This window comes from Ursus arctos, unplaced genomic scaffold (assembly GCF_023065955.2).
Source record: "Ursus arctos isolate Adak ecotype North America unplaced genomic scaffold, UrsArc2.0 scaffold_3, whole genome shotgun sequence".
Classification (NCBI taxonomy): Eukaryota; Metazoa; Chordata; class Mammalia; order Carnivora; family Ursidae; genus Ursus; species Ursus arctos.
Genome location: NW_026622985.1, coordinates 94,880,556 through 94,892,683, shown reverse-complemented (window position 1 = coordinate 94,892,683; position 12,128 = coordinate 94,880,556). Strand labels below are relative to the sequence as shown.

The following is a 12,128-nucleotide window of genomic DNA, read 5'->3' as shown; positions in this document are numbered from 1 at the left end:
GGCACATTCGCTGTAGCTGGGCTGGTTCCCTCCGAGTGGGGGTGAGTTGGCAGTAAGGGAGGGAGAGATGAAGCAGGTGGAAAGAGCTTACAGATACTGGCTGTGGGGGCAATGCACATTTCTGATTACATTTCTCACGTACAAAGTACAAACGCTGGTGTCCCAGAATCAGGGCCTCTCTTGTCCCCTGTGTCCCAACATGGCTTTTCCTGCCTTAGCTGTCTTTTTACAACTGATACAGTCTAGGGGTGTTTCCCCCACTGGGAGCTCCTAAAGTGTAAGTACCTCTTTGTATCCACCTGTGAAGAATCGCTTTTGTAGCCTTTCACTTTTCTGAGGTGAGTTTCCTACCTGCTCAGGTAAGCGGCAGGTGAGGTGCGGGTCAGCGGAAACACTGCGTCACCTCCCGGCACCGGCAAGCGAGCAGCGGCTTGCTGAAGGCAGCGGCACACACTCCAGAAACCGGACCCACTCCCGGGTCCTTGCTGGTAACCGCCAAGATGGGCAACGCAGGAAGCTAGGCTGCTGGAAACAGTGCGGGGAGGGAGCTAATTTCACTGGCCACGTGGAGAACGAGCCTCTTTGAGGAAGGATCAATAATCATTAATGACTATCTCCACCTGCCTCCTGACGCTGCTTACTAGAAACCCAGAAGTTACTGAAAGCCAGGGTTCGGAGTCAAAGACTCACCACGCCTCAGGAATTTGGGGCGTGCTGACCTGCAGGACCAGTACTGCTGAGTTAGGGCGCCTGGGTACCGGTACAGCACTGTAACAGAGGTCCAGCAAACACTGCGAAAGCAAACACTGGCATGCAAAAGCATGCTCAACTGTAATTGTGAGAAGTTTTCTATAATTTTAAGTACATCATTAACAAAACCCTTATTCTGGCTAGAGAAGCTTAGATATTTTAAATCCCAAAGTTGCTACTCTGGCTGCTAAATATTCGCTAGCTGCTTTGGTGCCATCTGGTGGTGTATATGGGTAACTGCTGTTGTCCCTCCACTTCTGTGGTCAAAAAGTTTTTGTGGTCAAAAAAGGTAACCATAGAATGCCAACATAATAGGTTACCCTGCATGCTTCACAGCGATGATTTCCCCCTAAATATTTCTTTCTTTTTTTTTTTAAAAGATTTTATTTATTTATTCGACAGGGTAGAGACAGCCAGCGAGAGAGGGAACACAAGCAGGGGGAGTGGGAGAGGAAGAAGCAAGCTCATAGCGGAGGAGCCTGATGTGGGGCTCGATCCCATAACGCCAGGATCACGCCCTGAGCCGAAGGCAGACGCTTAACCGCTGTGCCACCCAGGCGCCCCCTCCCCTAAATATTTCTTAAACCTTTATCTGTCTTGCTAAAGAACTTAAAAATGGGTACAAACAATATATTGTCATTATAGAGAAAATAATGGTATAGATTTGCTGAAAATAACCCACAGCTGGTGATAGTTATTATTTTTTAAAAGATTTTATTTATTTATTTGATAGAGAGAGAGAGAGAGGGAGAACATGCGGGAGAGTGAGAGGGAGAAGCAGACTCCCTGCTGAGCAGAGAGCCCAATGTGGGGCTCCATCCCAGGACCCCGAGATCCTGAACTGAGCCAAAGGCAGACACTTAACCTACTGAGCCCCCAGGTGCCCCGATAATTTTTTTATCAAGTCAACTTAATGTATATTCTTTTGATTTTTTACAACAACTGGATGGAACCCAACTACATACGTTGTTTTGCACTTACTTTTCATTACTTAAAGATGTATTATGAAATTCTGTAATTTGATAAATTAAATAATTTGTCATGAATGACTGGTATTCCATTTTATGAATATACTGTACATAATCTTAAAAACTATCAAATTTCAATGTTTAGACTTTTAGATTTCTTGTGTCCTTTGGCCCAGCACAGTGCCAAGCACACAGTAGGTCCTCAGTGCACACAGAGTGAAATCAGTCCTCGGATGTGGCCTGACCCACCCAGGGAGGTTACCTTCCTTTTCCTGAACTGTTTCTACGGATCCAGACCAGACAGACTTGGCTTTTTGGCAGCCATTTAATATTATTTGTACTGAGCTCACAGTAAAATAAAATTCCTACTTTGTCTCCATAGATTACTTTCAGCTTTTCCCATTCCTACATACATGCAGCTGAGAACCCGGACTAAAGGTTAAAATTTACACTTATTTACATTGTTTGTTTTCTTTTGTTTTGAGGCAAAAGTTTTTGAGGCTTGATTTGGTCATTTAGAATATCAGTGATCCTGCCTGGTTTTGATTGATCTGTAAATGTCACGAACACTCCAAAGTCTTAATTCATGCAGGAAGTGAGGTCTCCCCGAGCCACAGGCCCAGGGTGTGATCCCTCTTGACCGTGCAGCCCCCTGACAAACCCTCTAGACGTGAAATAAGAGCCCTGTGCACTTCCTCCGTGGCGGGGCCTTCTGTCTCCTGCCGCACGCGCATGCGCACGCGCATGCCACCGGCTACCATGCACCTGCTTCCCCACTTGCAACCCGGAGGCTGGCTTATTGCTTGGCCAGCAACCAGACCAGCTCCAGGCTGGCCAAACCAGAACTTCTCTGATGTCTGGAGGGCGGAACCACCACACCTTCCCCAACGACCCGTCTGAAACCCTCCACGTTTGTCCTTCCGGGGGCAACCTCCCTCAGCTCGGGGGGTGGGGGGCGCTCTATGAACTTCTGTTGGAGTTTCCTTCTATCCTAGAGTGTCCCATTATCACAGTTCTTACATCAAACCCCCATGTTTAACCTACTATGTAGTTTCTATCTCTGATTGGACTCGGCTCTTCTAGGAAAGGAGGAAGCAGGCATTGAGCAACTACTGTATGCAAGGCTTGCTAGGCTTTTCACATCTTACTTACTAGATATTGGATAGGTGTTCTCTGTTCTGGTAATATAAAAAGCATCCAAAGTCAGAAAGAGAGGTCAGTGGCAGAACCGCAATCTAACCCAGCTACAACTGGCTACAAAGACCAAATGGGAAGCCGCCAGCCCGTCTCCAGAGCTAGCCCAGCCATCGCAACCAGAGAGGCTCCACTGCATTTTAAATATTTACACTTGAAGGAGAAAATGCAGTAAATCAGGTAAGTCAAGAAAAGCGCAACCTGAGAAGCCTAAGGACACGTCACACGGTATCATTTCCCTCCTCTTGCCAGGTGGCCGCCTCTTTCCAAATGAGCCCCGGTGCATTTGCCATGGTTAAGTGTAATAATTTCAAGGTAATTTCTTTGGGGTCCAAGTGAGCTATTTTGCTGTACATTTAGCTGGTGGTCATTTCACTGGCAGTTAAGAGGCAATAAGAGATTGTATAACGGAGGCCCATTAAAAGTAAAGACTGTGACTCCCGGTGCCCCGGGACAGCCTTACGGGAGCACTAATTGGTTCAGCATTTACCGCGATACTGACTCAGGCTGGGGCGTGCAAGTCCTACGCGCCGAGTCAAGAGCTTTAGTGTTCATTATTTCACCATTTCAGTCCATTTCTACGTTGAAGCCACAGCTGGCCTTGGCTGAGCTTGAAAGGATTTCACCAGCCTTGCTGATGTTTTGGGGGCGACGTGGAGGAGGCAGGGAAGGCACAGAGAAGAAAGACCGAGCAGTGTGGATTCGGTCCCACCCCACCTGAGATGAAGTGACACAAAATACTGATTGCCCCGAGGGCGTGTTTCTGGGGCTCTGGACAAGGGCCCGGGATGTCGTGCCTCTTTTCCTAATCCTTCGCTTTGGGTAATACGTGGAATTAGCTCAGACATGCTGAATTCAGAGCAGACCATCTTGATGGATGTTTTTATTCCAAGCTGAAGGGAGGCCATGAGGAAAGGCCATTGCGAACAGACATCAGGGGTGAAGACAACGATCAGCTCGTCTCATCCCTGACCTGTCTCTCCCCCTCCCTCCACCTGAAATTCCCATGGATGTTACAGGAGAAAGAGTTTGAAGAGCAGGGACCATACCTTTCTCTCCCACCTTAACCTCATCCTAGCCTGGGGGTCCCCAGACGGGTCCCTGCAGGCTCAGGCCATTCACAGCCAAGAAAGGGAGAGAGCAGGACTCAAGCCCGGCACCAGGGGTTCATTCGCTTAAATGTTTTCTGCCTCCTCCTGACTCCAAGTCACTCTGTTCTCGTGAATGGAGAGGACACAGTAAACGTACATGAGAGTGGGAGGAAAACAGTGGAGCTTTTGTGGGTCTGCCGCCAGCGATGGTGCTACAACCTGTCCTTTTCTGTCCCCTGGCTGGGGACAGATGGTGACTCCGTAAGGACAAGGGCCGAGCCCTACCCCACTCCTTCCCTGGGAGCCAGCACCCGACCTGTGGCGGCTGAGGCTTGAGAAACCCAGAGCAGTGGGCTGAACAGGCAGGGAGGCAACACAGCGGTTCTCAGAGCCCGGGGAGTAACCTCACCTTTGGACTTGGGGCTCTTTCCTGCGGCATTATCTAGTCAACCTCCTGGCCCTTTTGTGACCCACACGAAATGGGCCTGTATCATCTTAGGTGCTTAGCATTATTAAAGGAGTCATCTCTGGCAGAGCACACGGATATCTGTGTCTGCAAGCACGTGTGTGTGTTTAAGGCACAGAAACCCTTGATTTTAGTTCCACTGGAACTCGGTTCTTGGAGGAGAGCTCTATGGATGACCCAGTGACGGGAGCCCCCCCAGAACTTCATGGCCATCAGGTTTGGGTGAGGAGGCCTGACTGCATCCTTGAAGATGGCCGGCTGATCTGGGACTCTGAATCTTTACGCTTTGGGACACTCCCCACTGCTCCCAGAGCCCCTGGGAGTGGACGCTGGCCCACTACTCAGTGTAGCCCGGTCTGGGGACCACATGGTTAGAACGACAAGTGCCTCATTGTGGGGGCCAGCACGCCAGCCTCTTCCCAGCCCATACTGTCAGGCCACGGGACAGGCCTCCAATTCCGTGAGCAACCCGGGATGTGGAGGTGGCCCTCTGGGATGCTGACCCGGTCAGAGGTCACACTGGCTTCTAGCTTAGCTTGATTTTGGCCTTCACAGCACATAAAGCCCCACTTACAGAGATATTTAAAGAGAAGAAAGAGGCCAAGAAACATTTTCCTCCATAACAGAACCACACAATGCGTGAGAAGCAGGCAAGCTTGTATAATTGGTTAGCGATGAACGTCTGCAATGGAGGCGCTCGGTGTGTTACGCGGCCGGCCTTGGTGAACGGGAGTTAGCCGAGCAACTCAGTTACCTGCAGAGACACAAGCCAGGGAGGCTTTGCGTCCTCAGGACAAGATCAGAGAAGAAGGTGGCATCTTCCTAGAGCCAGGAGAGGGAAAAGCAGAGCGTTCTCTTCCTCCCTGCTGCCTCTCTGCTCTGACCCCATCCAACCTCTCTCAGTCCTTTGGACCCACTACGTTGTCTTGTCCACACTTCATTCAGGGCTTTGTAGCTGCTGTGTCCTCACGCCACAAACGCTTCTGTTCTCCCTTCACCAGATACAATGAATGACTTCTCAGTCTGGGAATTAGTAACTGAACACTCACTTTTTACCAGCCCTCCGCCTCAGCACCGGGCCCTGACGAGCGGGCTCAACCCCCATCTCCTTGGCGCCTTCTCTTGGGCCTGCACCTGGCTCTGGGATCCTTCTACTCCAAGCAAAGCAAAGGAGACTCTGCCTTCACAGCTAGGAACGATCCAGCCGGATCCACTGGCGCCAAGCCTTTCTAGAACGGAAAACACCTTGCAAACGGGAGCCGGGGATTCTCTCCAACCATGAGCCGGCTGGCCGTGGGGATGCAAAGAGGAGACTGTGTGGCTGGTCCTTATTCATTTTCTCTCGTTACTGCTCCACCATCCCCAACACCTGGTTTGCCAGGGCCTCGTTTCTCTTCTTTGGCGGGTGGGAAGGTGGGAGTCTTGCCCTCCTGTGAAAGTCTCTGTGGGGACCCTTCCAGATTTCCAGTGTGAGAGAGGAGGGGTGTTCTGCGGGAGGGAGAACAGGGCTGGGAGTCAGTCAGCTGCTGACGTTCAACACGTCACAAAGACTCCTTGGACTTCAGTTTTCCCATTTGCAGAAAAAGGAGGTCGGGTCAGGTAATACTTCAGGTTCCTTTGAACAGGTCTTGCTACTCTGGGCCTAACGAGTAGTGTTTTCCCAGAAACACAGGTCCCTGGGGCTTTGAGCAGACGCTTCTGCTAAGACTGGGCTCCCAGGCATCACTATGAGGTGTCCTTCAGCCCATTATTCATGGCAGCCAATCTTAGTGAGGGCACAGGGCGGGAGCTGGGGCTGGGTTTGCTCACGTTCCAGTCCTAGACCCCCACGTCCCAACCAGAGCTGTCTGCCATATGTATGTAAGGTTCTCAGCCAACGTGGCTCCTAATATTCAGCCTTGAGGAAATGCTTATATAAAGGTCAGGTTTGGTGAGGGATTCCTGAGCCGTGAGGCGCCCAGAGACAGCTAGTTCATCTCCTCCCCCCCCCCACGTTGGGGGGGCTCCCAGGGAGAGTTAGTGATTTTGCCCAAGTTCACAGACTAGACGAGGTAGTGCCAGCCTTGAACCAATATTAATAAACTCACAAGGAAGGTTCTTTTCCAGAAATGCTTAAGGCTTAAGAAATACAGGATTTAAGACACAGATCTTTCCTTGCTGTATGTATGAGGTTATTTCCGTCTCAGAGATGTCAGGAGGTTTCACTGATGGCTTGATGAGCAATTTTAAAATGAAAGGCATTATAAGTACTTACTGCTGTTGTCCTTACGTCATCGTTACTATGGTGATGTAATTAGTACAAAAGATCTGCCTCACGAGGTCCAGTGCAACTGGAATTTTGTGGTATTGATGCAATTAAAAGAATTAGTGAATCCATTAGGTGATTTGTTTTATATCAAAAATCCCTCAACATTGTAAAAAGGAAAAAAATTAGCTTTCAAATCTTGATCTGCTTCCCCTAGCCTAACACTCCACCTACTGGAAAAACACCGAATACTATTTTACAGCATAAATTGTTAAAAAAAAAAAAAAAAAAAAAAGGAAAACAGATTCTGTATCAACACATTTGTATCATTTTTATAAATCTCAATGAATGAGAGGAGTAATTCTCCTTTCATAGCTGATACGGTATTTCTTTAACAGCATTATTTTTCTTTTAAAGATTTATTTATTTATATTTGAGAGAGAGCACGATGTGGGGGGTGGAGGTGGGGGGTAGGGGATGGGCAGGGGGAGAGGGAGAGGGAGAGGGAGAAGCAGACTCCCCGCTGAGCAGGGATCCCGACCTGGGGCTCGATCCCAGGACCCCCAAGATCATGACCTGAGCTGAAGTCAGATGCTCAACCAACTGAGACACCCAGGCGCCCCTAAACGGCATTAACTTTAAAGACTTTCATAGCAGGAATGACCCAAACCCTATACAGTTTTTTCGAAGAATCTGGTCAGAAAATCTCTGGGACATTCAGGTTTTGACATGCACATGAGAATTCAAAAAATAAAGGTAAGGCTTAAGAATCCATATCTGAACTAATCCCTAGTGATTACGCCTGTGTGAGCACAGCTGGTGGTTTTTATACACTTTTGTATTTAAAGTCACTTCAGTAACCATTCAATTGAATCACGACACATAGTGGGTGGCTTAGACAATAATTTACATCATTAGTATCAATGAAATCATTTTAGACATCATTATTTTCCTGACGAGCTCAAGGCAAAACACATTATGGGAGACTGTAAAATGGCTTTCCAGGAGTAAGGAAAAACGAATAATTGGGTGGTAAAAGGGAGACTCTTGAAAACAAAGAAATAGAGTAAAAAGCAAAATTAGAAACAGTCAGTTTTGAAAATAGGTATTAACATGATGCAGAGAGTATATAATGTAATGGCAGAAATTTTAATAATTAAGTGAAAAGAATAACGAAACAAGAATGAGAGCGATGATGAGAAAAGATGTAGACACAACAAATATGATCGAGGCCGTTTCTATTTTAGTCTTTATTAGCCCCATAATCTCAATCAGTCAAGCATGTGTTTTCAGGGGTTGTTTAAATTTGGTTCCTGGTGAATTCTGGGTGAGTCATGTGGGGGAGTGTTAATGAGGCCATCAATAAAAATGATGTATTAGGAAACATCTGTCTAGTGAATTGATGAATAGCGAAACTGGTGGTAGTCTGGTGTGGCTGATGTTATTGGTGTCACGTTGCTTATCTGCTCAGGTTGGGACTGGTTGGTGTGGAAGTGGGGGGCTTCTCTGATTGTCAAGTTCTCAACATGGCACCCTTATTACCACTGGTCCAGACATAGGACTATATTTGAAGATGAGCACCTCATGGAAGGATACAATTGATCGGATCTTTAGATGTGAGCACTTGGGCTGCAGCAGCTGGAGGCATCAGCCAGTGTGGACTCCTAAGAAGGTTACACCTGTCTTGCAGTGCACCTGTCCCATAGGCATCCAGGGCATAGGCGAATAATGATCATAGGGTGACCTGACATGGAGGGGGCTTCCCTGTGGGAAGTTACCGCCTGACCGTACTTCCTTCTAGGACTCCGAGTACCTACTGTTATGCAAGGACTGCCATGGGATTTTATTGTTCAGCCACTGTGTGAACTGGGCTGGGAGCGAAGCTGAAGATGTGTGTAAAGAGATGTGCCCAGCTGGGCTCAAGGGGCTTCTGCTGCTGTTTTGGAAGATGATAAAACAATTAGGGAATATTAGCATGAAATAATATATGAAATATGAGTACAAAGTATTGCCCCCAATTCTAAAATGTATGATTCAGAGGGACTGCCATCATGGTTAAATACAGAACTTTGCCGAGTGGAGGCATTTTGCAGGAGGAACACATGCATCTCTAAGGGTACTGAGGTGACCAGCCTCGTTGGTTCTTAGAGTGCGTTCTGGAAAGAAATGATAAATGACAATGGAAAGTAGTAAAGGGATGCTAGATTATCCAGGGCTTTGAATCCCAGGGGGTAAAGTCTCAATTTGAGCCAAGCATGGCTGGGGTTATTTATCTTTATTCTGATGTTACATCTCCCCTGACTTATTGTTGTTATTTGTATCCACAATTTCTTTATTAGGAGGGAAAATTCAAGGTTTTATGTCTGCTGAGCACCTGACCGATCTTGGCCTAGAAGTTTGGACCCTGTCTTGGAAAGAGTCTACTTCTTCTTCTTTTTAAAATGATTTTATTTATTTATTTGAGAGAGAGAGGGAGAGCAAGCATATGAGAAGGGGGAGGAGCAGAGGGAGAGGAGAGAGAGAGGGAGAGACAATCTCCAGCAGACTGCACTGAGTACAGAGCCTGATGCAGGGCTCGATCCCATGAGCTGGAGATCATGACCTGAGCCAAAAGCAAGAGTTGGATGCTTAACTGACTGAGCCACCCAGGTGCCCCAAGAGTCTACTTCTTGTTGCACATAATGGTGGTGAGACTGGAGATGGGTGAGGAAGAAGTTAGAGAGCAGAGGGAAGGAATCAGAGAGAAAAGAGCCCAGCACCGTGTGGGGTGAGAGCTGTGAGAAAGCTCTACAGAGGGACGATGGGTGGAGGGCCCGCTGAGGACGCCGTTATCTAATGTGTGTCACTCAGCAGCCTGTTGCTCAAGACATCATTTAATACACCGTGTCCTCCCCCCAATGACCCGGTAAGGGCTGCTGTTCAGTGACTGCTTTGAGCAGCTGTATGTGTCTACACACTGGAGAAGGTGCGAGCTGCATTTTGGTGGGTGTGTTGTGGCTCAGAGACAGCAGCCACAGAAGAAAGAGCCTAGAGACAGACAGGACCCCTGGAAATCCTGGAGGGACATTGGATTTCCATGAGGGAGGGAAGGTTGGTGGGAATCGTGTATCAAGGCAACTCAGTTGAAGGCCAGAGGTTGAGTTTGACCTGGTGGCCAACGAATGTATCAATCGCGCCTACATACTAAAACCAGAAAAACCCTCTGGACGTGGAAGCCCAGGATGAAATTCTCTATCTGTGGTACTCTTGTGTGGTCACATCGTTGTGCCGGGTGAGTGATGTGTCCTGTGGACAAGGAAGCTTTGCCTTTGGGACTGTCCCATATCTCACCCTCTGTGTCCCTCACTTGGTATGGTCCTGATTTGCATCCTTTATAATAAAACTGTAATTGTAAGTATAGTGCCTTCCTGAGTTCCATGAGTCATTCTACTAAACTGTTGAGCCCGAGAAATTGGTGAATTTGTAGCCAGCTGGTCAGACATGAGGGTGGCCTAGGACCCTTGAACTTGCAGCTGTTGGCTGAGGCAAAGGCAGTCTTTTGGGGGATTATGTTCTTGAGGTGAATTTTGGCCTGACTCTGGGAAGTTGGTTCTAGAACTCTTTGCAGAGGGTAAGCTAACAATAGGATGAGAATAAAAAAAAAATATATGAATGGTTTAGAAGCTATGGTAACAATAAATAAGATGGGATTTAATAGACTTCCTTAAAAAAAAAAAGAGGGATATTCAATAGAATATTCACAGGGCTGAATTTAGATTCAGAACAAGCATGGGATGCCTAGCAGGGTCCTGGCAGAGAAAAGATATCAAACACTGCTGAACTGATGAGTGTTCATGGAGGGTTTGGCAAGAAGTAGGCAGGGCCAAAGGGAGCTCAGCAGCGCTGAGGGGTGAGAGTAGTCAGGATATGGATGTTTTGAAGGTAGAGCCACTTTGACCTTCTGACAGACTGTACATGACCGTATGTGGGAGTGAGAGAGTGATATTCCCAGGACTTAAGCCCGAGCAGCTGGAAGGATGGAGTAGCTATTAGGAGACACTGGAAAGGCTATAGACGACGTGGGTTTGTGGGGGAGGAGCAGGTAAGGGGGTGAGATTTGGAAATACTGAGTCTGAATGTTTATTAGACAACGAGCAGTAAGCGTGGTGTGTGAGTCTGGAGTTCTGGGAGAGGTTTGGGTTGAGATAATAATTTGGGATAAAATCACCAAAGGAGTGAATAAAAACAGGAAGGAGAAAGGGACTAAAGGCTGAGCCCAGAAGTGCACCAACCGAGGGAGGGTAGGAAGGAGGGGAAGAAGCAAAGGAGACTGAGTGGAAGGGCCAGCGAGGCAGGAAGAAACAAGAACAAGGTAATGTCCTGAAACTCCAGGGATCACTCATGTTGAATATTGCCCTAAAGTGGAGTAATACAGGAACTGAAAATTTAGCAGTGAGAAGGTCACCAATGATCTTGATGAGAGTAATTTTGGGAAGTGGGCAAAGCATGACCGAGAATTGGTGTAAGAGAAAATGAAGAGGAAGATAATCACAGTATGTGCATCTGGCCACGGAATTGTACACCAAACCTGTAAAAAACTCTTAAAACTCAGTAATCAGAAGGCAAGTATTTCAATAAAGAAGGGAGCAAAAGATTTGAACAGACACTTCATAAAAGATTTGCCAGTGGTCAATAAGCACATGAGAAGTTGCAAAACATCACTAGTCAGAAGGGAAATGAAAATTACAACCAAGACGAGATAGCACCCGTTTGCCCACTTCAGTGGCTGTAATGAGAAAGACCGACACTATCAGGTGCTGGTGGGTATGTGGAGCAACCGGAACTCTCTGGCTTTGCTGGGGGTAACAGAAAAACAAGTTAGACATATACTAACTAGAGAGCCCATCAATTCTACCCCCAGATACATACCCAGGAGAAATGAAAATAAGATATGTCGTGTGTGTGTGTTTGTGTGTGCGTATGCAAATGTTCATAACAGGTTTGTTCTACATAATATTCCCAAAATGGAAATGATCTACCATTTTTCATCAAAAAGTGAATGAATAAACACATGGTGGTATATCCATAAATGTAATACTTCCCAGCAATGAAAATACAAGAAGAAGAATGGATCTCAGAACCATTATGCAGAGTGAATGGAGCCAGATGTAAAAGATTATATACTCTATGATTCCATTCATATAAAATTATGGAACAGGTGAAAATGAACATGCGGTTTTAGATTTATTTGAGAGAGAAAGAGTGTGTGTGTGCACGCCAGTGGGGGGAGGGGCAGAGGGAGAGAATCTCAAGCAGACTCCCCGCTGAGCACAGAGCCCAGTGGAAGGCTCGATCTCATGACCCATGTGATCATGACCTGAGCTGAAACCAAGAGGCAGACGCTCAACCAACTAGCCACCCAGGTGCCCCTGAAC

The 12,128-nt window shown here is 47.2% G+C and overlaps 1 protein-coding gene across 1 annotated transcript in view; it reads right to left on the bottom strand.

The window, feature by feature from the left end:
• CNTNAP2 (contactin associated protein 2) overlaps positions 1-12,128 on the bottom strand; it is a 1,356,273-nt gene that overhangs the window by 120,642 nt on the left and 1,223,503 nt on the right. The window lies entirely within an intron of this gene.